Raw genomic sequence first — 18,928 nt, 5'->3', positions numbered from 1 at the left:
ACTGGAAAGCAATAGGGGGCGTGATTACTAATGTCAGTGTTTTGTACACTGATTACATGAGTTGCTCAACTCGAGGGATTAAGAATGAACTGTAGGTCTCACTCTGGGGGGTCATGACCAAGAGACAATGAGTATTTGTCAACTGAACAAAAGCCACTAGAACTTGAACCTCTATTCTCTAGGGTAGTAAGACCAGAGGCTAATCAGCAAGGGTCCAAGGGAGTAGCTAATATAGGGCCTGCCTTCCAGGAGCTTAGGGACCAACTGGGGATGCAGCCAAGTTCTAGAGCGTATTACAGCTATATATAATCATGCATCATAATGAGGAACCTTTCTGAGTCTGGAGATAATGGTGTGGTCCGCAGTTGTTAAAGGAAGCTTCGGAGAAGAGGAAACTTGGAAGGACGTGGAAACAGGAGAAGATTTAAGAGAGCTCGGTGATATGCCAAACAGGAACACAGAGTTAACGGCCTACAGGCAGAATTTGGCAAGCCCAGGCAGCTAGACACCTGCTCTATCATCTCTCCACATCTGTCCACAAAGCACAGCTAGTAACATCACCCAGGTCACTCCCTCACTTCCATCTAGCTATTAGCAAACTCATTTCTCAGGGCAACTGAATTCTTTGAAGTCTGAATCAGCGACCGAGATTGGTTTGTGAAAGATGGGCTAAAATCTTAAGGTTTATTTTTTGCAGGACTATTCAGAGTTTTAACATACCCATGCGCACTGTGAATCCTTGAAGGGTTGATACAGCACTCAACACTGCTCAACCTTATTGGCCCAAGAACCTTTTTTAAAGTAATTCCTGCTAATACATCTTGGTTCACAGAACACAGCTCGGGAAGTGCTGCTGGGGTGACGAACCCTGGCTGAGAGAGGGGCTCTGAGGTCGGCCTAGGTTGGAACTCTGACTCCATTACCTACAAGGCCAAGTGACCTCATGTGGCGGACCCTGGCCAACAGAGTCCACCTGCTGTGGCTGACAACGAGAATGAAGGCACAGTGACAACAATCCTGTGGAGAAAAAAAAGGGAATGGCAGACTACTCTCTCAAGGGGAGAGTGCCTATGGGTGCCTCGGCCACATCCCCAAGAGGGGAGCACCCCAACCCTTGCCTAGACAGGCTTGTATTGTTTTCCTCGGGTCTTACATCAGAGAGAGATTTATTATCTATTATATAGAATATCATTGTCTACATTTTAGGTACAATCAAGAAAATAACATGCAGAGGGGAATGGCGATGAGCTGATTAGCTCTGTCCTTGGGAGACCTCACACAGGCTTTGGAAATTAGCTTGAAGATAGACAACACACATTTGTTGTTTTAGACCAGGGTGACGGAGTTTTAGCAAGAGCAAGCCATACAATCTGTATGCATATTCTAGGCCTGATTCCCACGGGAAAGCCCGGTTTGAAGGTCTGGCTCCTGCCCACCACTTCGCTTCTGTAGGTTTTCCATACAGAGCTGAGTCATATTTGCCAGACTTAAACAAACCAGTCCCCTACAACCTCCAACAACGCATTTAACTTTCTAAGCTGCAAATTTCCTTAACTGCAAAATGGCAGAAGATGAAATTGAGAATATAAATATGCCTCGAGGAAGGCACCATAAGAAGTCAATAGAAGTTCCTTCCTAGTATTTGATGCTTACCCATCAAATTTCAGACTAGAATTTGGCTCCCTTCATGGGTAGAAAGAAACAGTGCTGATCTGTTATATTATCATTTATGTGTGTAAAATAATATGAGAACAAAATGTGTATGTGGACTTAAAGTAAGACTCATGGACACAGAAGTCACCTCATTGTGCCAATAGGTATAGTCCAACCATGCAGTGACTAAAAGAAAAGGCATAATTTTCATTTTTATTTTTTAAATGTTTATAATATAGAGAAAAATATTTGGGACAATACAGAAGTGGTTGAGTTCAATAAACAGAAAGAAAAATTCTTCACAACAGTAGGAAAAAAATGAATGAATAAAATTAACAGTGTGTTTACCGTGTAGCATAATTAACCCCCGGACAGTGACTTGGATATGTGGATACTTAGTCTCTAGGCAGCAGTTCAAAAGCTTGGGAGTGTATAGGAACCTCTGCTAGGGCAAAGGATAGGAAGAGATAGTGAAACAGTAACAGCCAGGAAAAACTGGTCTCCCAGCGTTGCTCTCCCTCACTCAGATCTCTACTGTTTTCCTCCACCTAAGTGTTGGTCAGGAAGCACCCCAAGCTAGTTCCAACAGCAACTTTTATAACCATCTTATAAAACTCAGACTCATACTGTGTGTGTTTTAAGAAGCAGGTAGAAAACTATTTTGCAAATGTGTTGTATGCAACAGTTTAGGATTTCTTTTTCCTTTAAATCATCCCAATGCTAAAATTGCCAGATATTAAAAGTTTACAAAACAGTATGTATTCTAGAAACAATATATAAATTGAAGTGTTTCTACAGGAAAATAAAAAAGGCAATCCACAAAGTTTATGGGTTACTACAAATACTTAATGACTACATGTACTTAAAGTTGGGCAAGTAATACACCAAACAGATCATGGTTATTTGCTTTAAATAAGATGGATTATAGGTGATTTTTAGTTTCTAATTTGCTTTCACTTTTTAATATTTTCTGCAATGAGCATACATTAAATTTAGAAAAACAGAATATATATTTAAAGCAAATACATGACAGCATTATCCTCATTCCCCCTTTTAGAATATTGGTGTAATAAAGGACATAACTTTTCAGGCAAATGCCTAAAAGTCCAGGAAAAAATATGCCTCCCCTTTTTACTTATAGTTCAAAATAATGAATGCATAACAAATTTGCATAACTTAATTATTTTCACTTTTTTAACCATTCTTGAAATGCTGTACAAATTATCATGCTCATCCAAGAAGGGAAAACGACACGTGTTAAAACTGCAGGTGAAGCGCTGTCCCAGGAGCCCTGACAGACAGTCTGACGGAAGCACAGGGACATCGCCAGGAAGTACATCTTTTGTCTACTTTACAGGCAGGAAAATAGGCCTGGAGCAGTGAAGTCACCAGGTGAGGCTCACTAAAGCTATTCACAGTGCTTACACCAGGATTTTCGCCTGTGTCACGAGTCCATGTGTACTTTCACCATGCAGTCATGTCAGCTTTTATTTTTAATCCACCAGGTTGTCCTTGGGGAGCTATATATCACACAGCGAGTACATTAAACATCACTGTAATTTCCTCAGGTTATTTAGTATTCATGCGGATTAATATTCAGAATTACCAACCCAATTATTTTTAAAAAGAAAAAGCATGTATGTGGTTTAGATCCGCTCATCCTTCCTACTCCCTCCCACCCCAACACAAATGGTTAGTCTAAGTGGTACCTTGTAATACGGCAACGCTCCTTCCTCTAGAGAACACCCATCTTCCTCTTCCTACACTCAAGCCCTAGTAAAGAATACTACAGTCATCTTCAATGTACCTTCCCTAGGAATCCTTTTTATTAATTATGGACATATTTAGGGTTTTCAATCTCTCAATAAGAAAGACAGTGACCAAAAAAAAAAAAAACCAACAAAAAAACCCCACCACTAAAATATCAGATTATTCTCAAACCATAAGATCGCTGATTTCTTGAATTTAAACAGAACGTGTGTCTCTTACTTGACTAGCATATAATTTACATAACCACAGACATTATTAGCATGGACACAACAGCAGCAGAAGCAGGGGAAGGGTAGGCTCAAGGCTGACAGGAGGAGGAAACAGCAACTTCCCCAGCAGTCCAAGGTTTGACCTCTACTACTTCCTGGTAACTAGCCCTCAGTGAAATTCTTAGTTCAGTATTCCGGAGCTGTAGCTTATGTTAAATATATAAAATATTTCAATTCATTACGCTGACTGGGACAGGAAGCATTTAAAGCAGCATCGCCAAGTCATCCAAATGTAGTACTGGTATTCCTAAATGGATCATGGGATTCACTTAGTAACTAGAGTAATCCAAGTCCTAAATGATACGAGCTTTACCTCCTCAAAATGATTTTTTTCACTTTTCTTTTTGCAACTCGCTGATCTTCACTCCTAGCAGTAGGTTAGGCATTTAATGGCATTGTCCTTTCAAGATTCCAGGTGCCACTGGTGTACCAATCACTCCTTATACACAGTTAAATGAGGTCATGCCCACGGCAACACGCTGCCACAGAGCAAATGAAGAGAATTCAATCAACCTAAGGCTTCTCCGGGCAGGAAGCTGATTTCCAAATGATAATAAGCAGACTGCAAGGCAGCACAGTGTCCATGCTTTTTGCTTCACCACGTACCAGTGAAAGCACAGCAGGTTTTGTTTTGTCGTTTTATTTTCTTGGGTGTCAGTCATCTGTTACAAATATTTTGTTACAAAATTTTAATTGAATTTACTCTTGGGGTGACTATTGGTTTATAAAATTATACAGATTTCAGGTGTACAATTCTATAACCCATCAACTGTTTACTGTATTGTGTGTTAAACACCCCATATCAATTTTCCTTCCATCACCATTTATGTTTTTAAATGTACATTTGTGAAATCCTAAATGAAAATGGCGAGGAAGATCAGTATTGGCCCATGGATTCAGTACATAAAATAAGTAAATCAAATATATATCTAGATGGAAGGCATTGGAAATAAATTAGGAGCCTGACTTAATAAGGCACCGTACATTTTCTCATCGGTGTTACCCCTTTGCTCTGAGGAGTGAACCAGTGATCGTCACCTGATAAGAGGTGGTGGAAACAGAGAGGAGATTAAAAGTTCAACTTTCAGAATTTTAACACTTCAAAGTAACACTTCTAAATCTGTTGCTCATTTTTCCAAAAAAAAGTTATCGGAAAAACTTTTTACTTAGTCATTTAAATTGATTTGATTTGCCTCATCACTGCATATATGAGGCAGAATTAATTTTAAGCTGTCTGTGCCAACCCAGGAAAACCTGCAGTCCTTTGACAAAAGGCAGCTCGGGCAAGAAAACCAAATCTCTTTCTTCCATTCCTAGTCACCACTTCACAGGAAGCAATAGCTCATTCAAAGCGGTTTGTTTACAAAGTGAAGTCGGTGGGAGGAATTGTGGGGAGCGGATACACAGAGAGCATCAAGTTTTAAAAAAGTCCATTATACCTAATCTTACAAATGAACTACTTCATTTCGTCACAGAGTCATGCGTATGGCAGAGGACTGTGAAGCTTCAATGAACTTTACAAAAATGAATTGAGTATATTCAGAAAATGCAACCTGTGTGTTAGGAAATTTTGAGTAAGCTGCTAGCCTCATCCTGCAAAAGCTACATGCTGTGTGTCCAAATGGCAGGCTTGGCTTATCTGGCTACGTCGGTCCACCTGGCTGCATGGCCGGCATTTTTAACCTTAAAGGAATCATTCTCACACTTAGCACCCACTGGGACCCAAGGAAACTGACCAGCCACTCCACAAATATCTCATAATGGAATCCTCTGTTCAGAGGAAGAAAAAAATAGTTAAATAGATTGCAGTTATTTTTATGAAGTACTAAAGGCATAGTAGGAAAGGTATTGCAGTTCATTAGAAAACAAAAATATTGAAAAAATGATCTATATATTATCTTTGTAGTTACCTTAAGTTTCTCATTTTCTACAGTATTAAAAACCTATTCCTTAATCGCCACAATTTCCTTTTAGCTACTTTCTGCATTTTATCAGCCCTTCCAAGTCATAAATTACCACACAAGACACGTTTACTTTCAAACACGAGTACCTGACAGTATTTAAAACTAAAAGAAAAAAGTATGTGCAAATCGGAATACGTTTCAAGCCATTCACTTAACAGCCAAAGTGATTTCTGTCAACATATAACAAAGATTTTAACATTTACTTTTCTCTTGGTGTTACCAGTTAATTGAGCAAGGGTTAAGGATGATAACTGCCTCTTAAGAAACACGATTGCACCACTGTGAAGCTATTAGACTATCTGGCTGCGATTTTCTTCAATTTAGTCACCCATATAAGATGCTCAAACCAGAGTGGCTGGCACGCTTCTTGCGGTAGTAATTTATGGAAAGTAAAATGAAGCCATATTCTTTCGAACATTCCTCAGACGTCAAAGAGGATGCTGGGAAAAATAATTGCAGCAGACTGAGGTAGCATACACATATTTTGACCCATACTTTGGATGATACCAGTTCTTTCCTCGAGATCAGGACCTGGGAAAAAGTGTAGTATTTTGGGCCCTATTATCTTTGAAGTTTTGATAATCGCTCTTCAAAATTTCTTAACAACTGTGCTACATTTATTTTAAAATGTGTGTCAGGTTTTAGAGTCTAAATGGTAACTAAGAAAGGAAGAGTAAGAGTTATCTTCATTTCTTACAAAAGATGTATTTCCATAAAATACCAAGCGATTTGGAAATCACCCTATTTTAGCACAATTTTAGAAAGCAGATTTTAGAAAACTATTTGCTAAAAGTGTTTTTCTCTTTACCACCCACTAGAACTTCCCTGGACTGTAAGCAAATTTATTTTAATTGACCACCACAGTAAAAACATTCTCCTCCAACCTGCTTTAACGAATACTGAACTTAGAATTTCCTCCGAGGACATCATGCAGAGAGCAACAGTTAATGAAACTGCATGCTTTTATTTCCAAATTCTACCAGTCTTTGCTTAAATGTTAAAATGTAATTATATATTTTAAGTGAACAAAATTTTCAATCTTGACAGTGATATTTCAGTTTAAAAATAAAACACCCCACCATAGGAGAAAAACCTACATATGTAAAGTAGTAAGATTTCACTCATTTCCAGACCATTACATTAAAAAGCACTTTGTAGTCATTTATTCTGTACCATAATTGAGAGCTTATTTGCCAAAAAATGTAATGGATTTTTTTATTCATTTTAAATCACCCTGGCAAGAGCTAGCAGACTTTTGAACAGTAGGTTGTAAACACTTTCTTTCAAAAGAAAAACCTGTAGTTGGTTAGAGCATCATTTCAATACTCCAAGGTTATGGGTTCAATCCCTGGTCAGGGCAGACACAAGAATTAACCTGACAGGTGTGGCTCAGTTACTGTCGGGACATGGTCCCACAAAGTGAAAGGTCACCGGCTGGATTAACAGGGCTCATGCCTGGGTTGCAGGTTCGGCCCCCAGGAGAGGCAACCAAGTGATGGATGTTTTTCTTCCACATCAATGTTCTGTTCCCTTTCTCTCTCCCTTCCCCTCTTTCTAAAAATATTAAAATCTTTTTAAAAAGTCAACCAATGAATGCACATATAAGTAGAACAACAAATCAATCTTTCTCTTTCTTCCTCTTTCTCTTTCCAAAAAAATAAAAAAAGAAAAGAAATCGTAGAACCCTGCAAACATTATAAACACAACAAATACTGATAAGATTTGCATAGGACACCTTGCTGTATTAAAGATTAAAAGACTAATTTTATGGGATTCATAAGGAAATAATGATCGGATTGTTTGATACAAATTTCCAGAAGAAATATTAAGGGAAGGTGTTGGGTTTAAGTCATCTCCAAATAAGCATCATTAAAAACTATACTTAATAAGCCAAGTACTTTAGAAAATGTCTAGGTTAGGTATACTGGATGATATTGACAAAAGACTTCAGTATAACATATTGCATTGTAAGTTTTTCTTGGCAAATACTTTCCATCACAAATGCCTATTTTTATAGCAGCATTAAACAATCAAGCAAATAAAAAAATTTTAATTGTATTTTATTGATGCTATTACAGTTGTCCTGACTTTTTCCCTTTGCCCCACAATCCTCACACCATTGTTCATGTCCATGGGTCATGCATACAAATTCTTTGGCTACTCTTTCCTATACTGTAGTTTACATCCCCATGGCTATTCTGTAACTACCTATTTGTACTTCTTAAACCCCTCACCTCTTCACCTATTCCTCCACACCCTTCTCGTATCTAGCAACCATCAAAATGCTCTGTATCCATGATTCTATTTGTTTTTCTTGTTTGACTGGTTTGTTTTTTTAGATTCAATTGCTGATAGGTTTGCATTTTTTTGCTGTTTTATTGTTCATAGTTCTGATCTTTTTCTTAAATAAATCCGGTTAACATTTCATATAATAGTAGTTTGGTGATGAGAAACTTCTTAATTTTTTCTTGTCTGGGAAGCTCTTTATCTGCCCTTCCATTCTAAGTGGTATCTTTCCTGGGTGGAGCAATCTTGGCTATCAGTCCTTGCTTTTCATGACTTTGAATATTTCTTGCTAATCCCTTCTAGCCTGTGAAGTTTGAGAAATCAATTGACAGTCTTATGGGAACCTCTCTGTAGGTGACTAACTTCTTTTGCTGCTCCTAAGAGTCTCATTTTATCTTTAACCTTTGCATTTTAACTATGATGTGGCTTACAGTGGGCCTCTTTGCATCCATCTTGTTTGGGACTCTCTGTGCTTCCTGGCCTTGCATGTCTATTTCCTTCACCAAATTGGGGAAGAAGTTTTCTTTCATTATTTTTTCAAATAGATTTCCAATTTCTTGCTCTTTCTCTTCCCTTTCTGGCACCCCTATGATGCAAATGCTGGTTGTCCCAGGGGCTGTTTATACTACCCTCACTTTTTTAAAATTCTTTTTTCTTCTTGTTATGATTAATTGTTCTTTGCTTCTTTATGTTCCATATTATTGATTTGATTCTTGGCTTTGTTCACTCTACTGCTGTTTCCAGGTAAATTGTTCTTCATTTCAATTAGTGTGTCCTTAGTTTGTGACTGAATTTTTTATGCTGCTGAGGTCCTCACTAAGTTCCTTGAGCATCCTTGTAACCAGTGTTTTGAACTCTGCATCTGATAGATTGCTTATCCCCATTTTGTTTCGCTCTTTTTCTGGGGTTTTGACCTGTTCTTTCATTTGGGCCATGTTTCTTATCTCCTCATTTTGGCAGCCTTCCTGTGTTTGTTTCTATGTATTAGGTAGAGCTGCTTTGACTCCGTGTCTTGGGAGTGTGGCCTAATATAGTAGGTGCCCTGTAGGGTCCAGTGGCACAGCCTCCCTTATCACCCAAGCTGGATGCTCGAGGTACACCCTTTGTGTGGGCTGAGTCCACCCTCCTCTTACAGTTGAGCCTTGGTTGCTGATGGCAGCACAATGGGAGGGATTTACCCAGGCCAGTCAGAAGCAAAGGTTGGCTGTGACTATTTACCACCAACCTCCACCCTCCATGGAGGATCAGCTGTGTAGGAGCAGGATGGTGGTGTTCCAACATGGTCCGTAGTTGTCCACTGGGTGCACTGGCCTGGTCACTGGTAGTGCAGGCCAAGGTCAACTTCTACCTGTGTTTTGTCCAGGGCCACTTGGCTTGAGCTATAAAGCCATTTGAGATGGCTGCTACTTGTGCTGGGCTTGGAGTTTTCCAGGTGAAGCCAGGCTGAAAATCTAGGCTGGCTGCTGTGAGTGCTGGGCCTGGGACTTGTTTGATAGGATTTAGGAAATTGTGAAGCATGAGCTGAGACCAGCCATTCATACTGAAAAGCAACTTGGGTGGTCCCATAAGTTGGGCAGGATGGAGTCTCTGAGGATCTCCAAAGTGGGTTGAACTGTGTTAGCCAGGTTTATGGAGTCTCAGATATGGCACCAGCTTGCCAGCTCTGTGGGAGGAGGGTTTAGAAAAGGGATAATGGCCTCTACTCGCCCTGATGCCAGACACTCTGGTTTCTCCCTGTTTACCACTGGTGCCTTTTGAGCTGCTACCCTGGTGCTGGAGCTGAGCGGGAGTGAGTCTCAGTAGGTAAGTCCATATGTGGGTTCTTTAAGAGGAACTGCTTGGGGCTCCAGCAGTTTCTTTCAGTGACTCAATTCCTGCTGTTTTTTGCAGAAGTTGTGGGGACTTACCTTCCTGGCACTGGAACCCTGGGCTGAGGGGCCTGGTGTGGGGCTGGGACTCCTTGCTCCCAAGATATCCCTCCACCACACATGGGTGAGGGACCAGCCTGTTCTGCATCTGTGCCCCTCCTACCAGTCTGGATGGATGTGGTTTCTTTAATTCTGTAGTTGTCAGACTCCCATTCAACTCAATTTCTGATGATTCTGAGTGATGGCTGTTCTATATTTCAGCTGTATATTTGAAGCGGCTGTGTGAAGAGGTGAGCCATGTCTGCCTACACTACTGTCTTGACCAGACCTTCCAAATAAAAATATTTTAATTGATTTAACCCCAATAGACTGTTCTTCAGTCATTTTTGAAAGGTTTGTACAACTATTAATCTATAAATCTAAATAGAAATATAATCTACATACCATGCTCCTCCCTTCCAGTTTTCTATATCTAAATATCTTTGTCCAGATTATCTTTGATATATTCTGGCAAAATGAAATGTGTACGACTCACTTAAGCACACTGATCCTTTTGTTTTGTGCTAGAACCCTAGCACAAAAATAGGGAATTGTTTTTCCATAATAGATGTTAATAAACTATAAATGAAATGTTTACTTCCAACAGACTAGAATTATTTCAAGTGCAACAGTAAATGATGACAAGTAACAAATCTTCAGAGCACTTCAAACACCACGGCTCAGGATCTTCAGTTTTTATAACAGTACAATTGTACCTTATTATTCTATTGTTTTCTACTTATCCTTTTTAAAGAATTGTTCAAAAACATTCTCACAGAAACATAAAGATAGCGCACTGATGTGACAATATTACTTCTTAACAAGCGTTCATCCTTAAAATTCTGTAAAACTGTTCAGAAGCGTCTCATACTAAGATGCTTGAGAACCTAAGTCTACGGTTTCACTTCAATAGCAAAACTCAATGAGTCAGATTAAAACAAGGCTTCCAGCTGGAAAAGGGTTAGGCATTCACACAGTTGTGAAAGCAACTTGCAAACCTGCACATCAAAGAGAATACCTTGTCATGGTTCTTAAATTTTTTTTATATTTGGTGTTTTTATTAAAAAGGACAGCCAAGAATCTAAGGATACTTACAGACTATTTAATAAACAGAAATACTGGCATAGCCACTTTTTCTGTGACAAAAGTTTAGGCAGTTTCTCAGTTAATGTCTATTTAAGACACACTTACTCTTTACTTAATTCCAAATATTTTATAAAGTGTACACATACTGGTGAATATATATTTTCACAGTAAGTACCTCCACAGTTAAGCACTACAGCATATTATGAAATATCTTATAAAGAACTACAAATGCTAAAACAATGTTTAAGCCAAATAATCATTAAGCACGTTAAGTTTACTCTTGAAGAGAGCAGCATACTTCTTGAGGCCCCAGTGTATTCTAAAACCTGGGGTCTCCATAAAAGATTAAAGATGAAAAAACTGATTAGGTCATCCATCTACTCTAGTCTCAAACAGAACTGCTCCCAATAGTATGTGATTTAATTTTAATTCATCCAGTTTAAAATATCCTTGGTAATAACCGATTCCAATTGCTTTGCTTGGAAGCCTCTTAGCAAACGAGTCGGTATTGATGTAATACTGCAGCTAATTGCACCTTCTAGGTTTGGGGAACCAGGGTGCTTTGCAGCAAGTCTATAAACGTAATTAGATAAGGCAAAGTTAATTTTTTCCTCAAGTTTCGGTGTATCAGTTCTTATACTTGGTGAACTCAATCAGGTCTCCCTGTTGACATGTTTTAAAGAGAAAATGCTTAAAAATGCAGTGAAGACACGGAGGCCCAGAAGAGGATTTACAATGGAGTCGACATGAGGACATTTCTCATTTTGAAATATTCAGGATTCTTAGCAACGGAAAGTCAGTTCTTTCCTCTCCAGAAAAGATTAAGCCCTGGGTAATTACAGCTTTGCTTGTCTCAGTGTTGCTTTCGGGATCACTGTTTGATCTAGACCTTGGCGGCAGACCTCATTCGTTAGCTCACATCACTGAAGGGTTGAGCACACTGCTCTTCTGGTTTTTCTTTTCCAACTTCAAATATTCAAGTGTTGTTCTAATCACAGCTTTACAAGTTACTGGGTTTCAGACTAAGAGGATACAAAATATGCCTACTGTGTATTATAAGCATATTTTAATATAATGCCTACATTACATATAGTATATATTATCTATTATCACAACTACATGATTATGAGTCAACTTAAAATACAGACTGGGGCAAAAGTAGGTTTACAGTGTGAGTATGAAAAACAAAGAATTTATTCTTATATTATTATTTATTGTACTCTGTTCCATACAATCAACTGTAAACCCGCTTTCATCCCACCCTCTGTAACATATGTATTTACTCACACACACAGAGTGGTGGGTGTGGGGAAGTGAAGGCAGTAAAGATATAACCCCAAATGGGTTACGTTCCTCTTCAATAGTTACTGTTCCCTAATAAAACCCTTCCTTCACCATTTGAACTTCTGTTTCACATGACCCAGTTTTCCTAGGTCCTCTTATTTCCTGAGATGCCGATGAAGATGCTACCGAGGTCCTTCTCAGGTACCACTGCTTAGTTTGGCAGGCAGGTAAACTTGCTTCCACAGCCACTTGCTGCATCCTTAATTCTTCATCAGATCTTGCTCAAATGTTGCAGTATTTGAAAGTGCTGCTGGTCCCAGCCTTAAATACCTTTTGCCCATGTTTCCTAGGGGGCAATGCTCTCTAATGCATTTCACTTCTGCCTGTGCCTTCTTTCATCTCTCCCTTCCCAGCACCTAAAATAAGGTGCTTTCCAGGTTTCTTTTTTCCTGCCCCTCTCTCTCTCCTCCAACTACATGCACTCCCTTAATCTACCAATCCACCCCCCAAGTTGCAGACATCATGTTCCTGCCAATGTGCTGGACCCTTTGCATCCAGTACTGATTTCTATTCTGAGTTCCACCTGCTAAACACCTTCACTTAACTGATCTGTGGTCTGTGAAACACCATATGCCCCAACCAAGCAATTTTTTTGTTTTGCAGCCTCCAAATCCATACGTTTTTGACACCAGTGCTTCTCAAAGGGTGATCCCAGGACCACTAGCATCAGCATCACCTGGGAGCTAGTTAGATTTGCAAACTATCTGCCCCACCCCAGGCCAACTGAATTGGAAAATCTGGGCATGAGGCTGAGTAATCTGTTTTAACACATTCTCTAGGTGATTCTGATGACTGATGAAGTTGAGAATCACTGCTTCAGACAGTTCTGGTCCTTCTGACAGCATCCTTCCCTTCCTACTCCATCCAGTAGGATTCCTCCTCCCATCAGCTACACTGGGTAATTCTACTTTTACACACTCTCTCTCTTCCCATTCATTGTCTTGGTCCCTCTCCTGGGTTACTTAGGTCTCATCACCTCCTACAGAAACACTGCTCCCCTCACTAAAATTTAGCCTGCACTTGATTCCAGATCATTCCTTGCACCCTGGCTCTGTCCATTCACAGTGTTCAGATTCTATTATCCTTTCTAGGGTCCTCTCATCCATTCCTCCACTCCCCTTTCTAATCTTCCAGCCTTGCAGTCCCCAGGATTTGCCTCAGTCTTTCATGCTTTTGCTCATAGCACTTTCTTCCTTCCCACCCGCCCTAACACGAGCTCTCTGAGAGCACCAAGCCCTGCAGACTAGATGCTGCTTGCTCCATGATCCCGCAGGACCCAGTCGTCTTCGTTAATACAGTTTTTGTCTCTTTATGTGTGCAATTGCTGTGTGTGCATGTGGCCCACAAACCTGTGGCCAAAAAAACTTCCTATCCAATTTGTTTATCTAAGACCGTCTCACAGAGTGAGATGATCACGTAATTTGTCATCCAACCCAAAGCCCTGCCTACATCTGCAAGCTCATCAAGTACCATATTCCCTCCAAACTCACCGTGCTTGTCACTGTCTTTTCTGTTCCTCAAACATGACAGCTCCTGTTACAAACTCAGGGGCTTCACACTTCTCCTTCCCTCTGCCTGAGACACTCCTCCTCAGCACTGCATTGCAGGCTTATACTCTTTAGGCCTCATTTCAGCGATCACTTTCCTTCACCTTCCCTGCTGCCCCTTTGTCTTTCACATTATCCTCCATTGTCTTCAAGTGATTGTTGCTATTTGGAATGACCTCTCTATTGTTTCTATGTCTCCCTTTCAATGTAGTCTATGTTGTTAAAAACTATAGGGTAAGCCCTGGCTGGTGTAGCTCAGTGGATTGAGCACCGGCCTGAGAACCAGAGGATCTCGGTTCGATTCCCAGTCAGGGCACATGCCTGGGTTGCAGGCAGGTTCCCTGCAGACCAACTCCCAGCAGGGGACACACAAAAGGCAACCGTACATTGATGTTTCTCTCCCTCTCTCCTTCCCCTCTAAAGATAAATAAATAAATAATAAAATCTTAAAAAAAAACAAACCAAAAAACCATAGGGTAACCATAGGGTATAGGGTAGGGTCAGAGAGCAAAGCTCTGGAGTCAAAACATCTGAGACGACTCCTAGCTCTACCACTTCCTAAATAAACGACTTGGGGCAAAGAGTTTACCTCTCTGTAACTCAATGGCCTCATCTACAAAGCGAGCACTGGATTTAGGGGGTTATTGTTACAATTAAACAATATAATACATGTAGAATGGTTACTTCTTTCTTGCTTTAACAAGCAATCTATCATCCAAGCTATGTTCATTGTATTCTAGAAATTTTAAATTCTCTACGGTGTGGCAAAAGTAGGTTTACAGCTATGAGTATCTGAAAGAGTTTATTCTTGTATCATTATTGATTATTGTATTATTTTCCATACAATGACTGTAAATCTACTTTTGCCCCACCCTGTATTTAACTCTTTTTCCCTTCTTTCAGATTATACACACATTCTTCAAGAATGAAAATCAGCAAAATATTAACAAAGACAACAATCTCAGTTAAAGTTGAAGATTACATTATAATCTTTTCCCTACATCCAATAGCCATTCAAAACTTACTTACCAACTCTTTTTATAACTCTGAAGTTCGAATTTACAAATACTCTGTTTACAAATGGCCTAAGTCAGAATTCTGATTTTCATTCATGATGCATTATTTTCTCTCTCCGTTTCCAATTTACTATTAAATGATCTCATGCAGCTTATACTGAACCCAAACTGTTGCCCACACCTTATCTCCCATTCCACGCAGCTAGCCTAATCACAAACTAGTTACCCAAATTCGACTGTCCAACAGTTTTCTTTCTTTCTTTACTAGTTATTGTGTTCTCCCTGAGTGGATTTTCTAAATCACCAACTGGTTTGCCTATCAATGCACCATATCCTCCTGGTAGCTCTCACAGTATTTCCTTATACTGCCAGGATTGAGGGACAGGAAAGGAACCCAGGCCACGTCACGATTGCATCTTTTTCTTCAACTGGATGTAATCCTTTGAGAGCAGGGACTTTTACTGCAACGGAGTCTTTGGAGGGAAAGGGGGAGCAGTATGGTGGTTAACAGGTCTGTGCCTCATTTTTCTATCACCAGGTAGAAAAGAACTTCCATAGAATCTACAGACACAGCAATTCTCAGGAATGTTTGCATTTCCAGGTATCCTGACCTATGAGAGAGTCCTGACTGAATGGTTCATCACCTTGGAGATGAGAGAGATACTCCATGAGCAGGAAACATGAATCCTGCCTCCAAACAGCTCAGTTTACAGGCACCTTTAAGAAGCACAAAAGCTTCTGAGTCTTGACCCAGAAGAATATACATGTATATAAAAGTCTACATTAGGGGAGGGGTGGGGGAAAAGGCAGAAAACTGTACTTGAACAACAAAAAAAGATTTTAAAAAAGGCTGCATTAACTTTAAGAGGGCTACAAATCTTGAATTTATTAGACTTGGTAAGGGGGAGTTTTTTCTTTGTTTGGTGGCTTTTTTTGGTTTGTTTTGGGTTTTTTATTTGTTTGTTTTATTGTGGGGTTGAGGGAGGACAGCAAAACAGAACAAAAACCAAGCCCAGGCATTTTGCCTGGAGAACCGAGGCCAAAGTGACCACTTCAGACCTCAGACACTATATTCTTTTGCTAAGTGATAGCTCCATCTGTAATAGTATAAATGGCACTTCCATTTGAAATAAAATGTCATGGTCAAGGGCAGAGTTTTTCAGGTTGCAACCAATCATTACTGAATTAAAACGGCTTTCGTAAGGTGGAACTTGACTGTGGCAGGGTAATCAATACACACACCCTGGTTTAAGTAAGTGATGCTTCTTTCAACCCGTCTTAGCTTGCCTGTCACGTAAAACTCCTCTGCTTAAGGATGATTCCGGAATCAGTCCTACCATGTATGCTCTGAACCTAAGGGCCGCAATGGTTTGACTACAGTAGCAAAGATGCAGAAGCATCCACTTGCATGCAGCTTCGCACCAGTACTGACTCTGCTGTAACAGAACCACTGAAGATCTTTCAACACTTCCATTACAAACCTTTACTTCCAGAGGCCTGTGATGTAACTTTAAACACTCACTTACGGATAAATCTGGGATACACAGTCTGGGAGATACTATAATGTAGTTAATGAAAGAAACTTTTTGTACTTTGCAAGTGCTAAGCAGATGTTCTTAATAAATGCTGACCTTAAAATATCCAGAGGACAGAGCCTAAAAAAATAAACTTTCCCATAACCATAAAATATGACATAAGAATGTGTGAAATTTGCCTTCAGAACTTCCAGTAATATAACAAGCAATCTATCATCCTAAGCCTCCTGAGACTTTCTTCTCCTTCACTCCCACATTTAATCACCTAGTCCTGTTGACTTTGCATCTTTAAACTCTTGAATCAATTTACTTTTCTCACTTCCGCTGTCACCCTGCCAATCTAAGCAACATCACGTCCCGCCTGAACTACTAGAACGTCCAGCAGGAGTCCTACTATCTGTTCTTGCTCCAAACCAAGTCATACTTTCTTTAGGCAGCCAGAGCGATCTTTTCAAGACACAAAGCTGATCAGGTCTCTCTGCTCCTTAAAAATCCTTTAATGGCTTCCCCACTGCTTAAGGACCTAATCCTGACGAAGGTGTACAAGACTCACACTTAGCTTTGCATCCTCACTCGACCTCTCCTCTCACTCTCCACATTCTAAGTATGTTGATCTTCCAGTGCCTCCATTCACCATGCTGCCTCCACCTCAGGACCTTCTCCCAAGCCAAAACTCATTCTTTAGTGACCTCTAATGACCAAGCTCCTCCATTTTCTTAGCGCTCTCCCCTGCCATGGTTTTTTTTTCTTCACAGCATGCAGCCCAGTTTTTACTGATTTGTAAGGTCTTGAATTAGTGTCTCCCTGCCATCCCCCACCCTGACTAGACTGCTAGATCCTTAAGGTTAGGGGCAAAGAGGTTTCTTCAACAACTAGCACAGATACACGGTAGGCACTCAAACATGTCTTGTGACTATAAAAATTGTACACAGCAGAGTACTACTTGAGCAGTAAAATCATTTTGCACATCTTTCACCTCAGTGAAACAGAAAGAGGGCCAGAGATAGAAAGAAGAAAAGAAACATGTTTTCCTCATCTTGACCATGGAAAATGCATTTTGCAATAGTGACTGGACCGATCTACAGCAAGGAAGTAATCCAGTAAAAAAGGACCAGGTTGCAAGAGACTTTCGTGCCGAGAACACTGAAAGTACAATAAAAGTGGCACAGGGTGGAACCATGACTGTAAGTTTGCTAGAAGAGAGGCAGAACCTGTATTTGATAAACTGAATTTTCTATCCCATCTCAGGCCATTTATAGGAATCCAAAAAAGTCTGTGTGCGGATCAGCATTAAAGGAGAGGCAGGTGTCTCACAGTGGGTGTAGGACCTGCAATCGTAATCAAAGCACAAGAACCAGAGGGGCAAGGGAACCTGGGGAGTCAGAATCTCAGTACTGGTCAGAATGTTCCAGAAAGAAGATACTTTTCTAATCTTTTATCTCAGAAACTCTTAGTTTAGTTTTCATTAATGGGAGGCTATAGTCCTTTTATTTATGCTCTTATGACTTATATATTCTATACCTTAGTTACTGCTGCCTACGAAGTTGATAAAAGGGTTTGGCTCTTCTGATCCATAAGCATTCTTTTCAGTATTAATTATGTTCGAAAGTCTTACAGCTAGCCTCTGTCTTTGGCAAATGAAATTACATTGGAAACACTGACAAATTTTATGAGGGAGAGCCTTGAACTGCTTAATGATGAATGAGGGTAACTTCTGAGAAACGTGTCCATATGAGATTTCATCACTGTGTGCAAACTAGGTGGTACAGCCTATCACACACCTCGGCTCTACTTCAGCAAGTATGGTATAACCTGTTGCTCCTAGGCCACAGGCCAGCACAGCATGTTACTGTACAAAACAACAGGAGATTAAATCAAGCCCAAGAGAAAATGATGTGATCAAGAGACACGGTAAACAGGAGATGGATACTGCCGCTGCCAGCTTAACACCACCTAATGTTTTTGGGCAACATTTTTTTAATAAGTCAAAATAGTACACTGTAAAATAATGATAAACAGTGTAGCACAGTAGTACAGAAACCAGTAGTACAGTTGTTTATTATCATTACCAAGTATTGTGTGCTGTACATAATTTTATGTGCTATACTTTATGTGCTATGTGACCAGCAGTGCAGGTTTGTTTACTCTGGGATCAAAAACACAGGGGTAATGTGTTGTGCCGTGACATTACCATGGCTGCCACGTCACTAGGTGACCGGCTCCATTATAATTTTGCAGGATCACTGTCGTACATGGGGTCCCTGGTGGACTGCAATGCCATTATGCAGAAGATGACTGCAATTTAGATGAAAAATCAAGCTATCACCACCTCCTACAGTTATTAAACAGGCACAATGGCTCAGTACTTACATATCAGCACAAATAAAATGTGTTCAAGGGTTGGGTATTGGTGCTGACGCTCCACCACCGCTTTAGAAGACTTGCCATCTGAACATAGTTTTGACAGTTCTCCTCAATTTCTCCCTCAGAAAACGGGGTTTGAACATTTTTACCTCTTTGTTAAAGGCCATTTTTCCCACAAAACAAACTC

General features: G+C 40.1%; 1 protein-coding gene across 3 annotated transcripts in view; it reads right to left on the bottom strand.

Moving 5' to 3' along the window:
- The window catches only part of GALNT7 (polypeptide N-acetylgalactosaminyltransferase 7), a 120,490-nt gene that overhangs the window by 99,600 nt on the left and 1,962 nt on the right, over positions 1-18,928 (bottom strand). The gene's annotated exons all lie outside the window — the stretch shown is intronic.

This window comes from Sturnira hondurensis, unplaced genomic scaffold, assembly GCF_014824575.4.
Source record: "Sturnira hondurensis isolate 20B ecotype Veracruz unplaced genomic scaffold, ASM1482457v3 Scaffold0003693, whole genome shotgun sequence".
Lineage (NCBI taxonomy): Eukaryota > Metazoa > Chordata > Mammalia > Chiroptera > Phyllostomidae > Sturnira > Sturnira hondurensis.
This window is presented reverse-complemented; position numbering and strand designations above follow the sequence as displayed.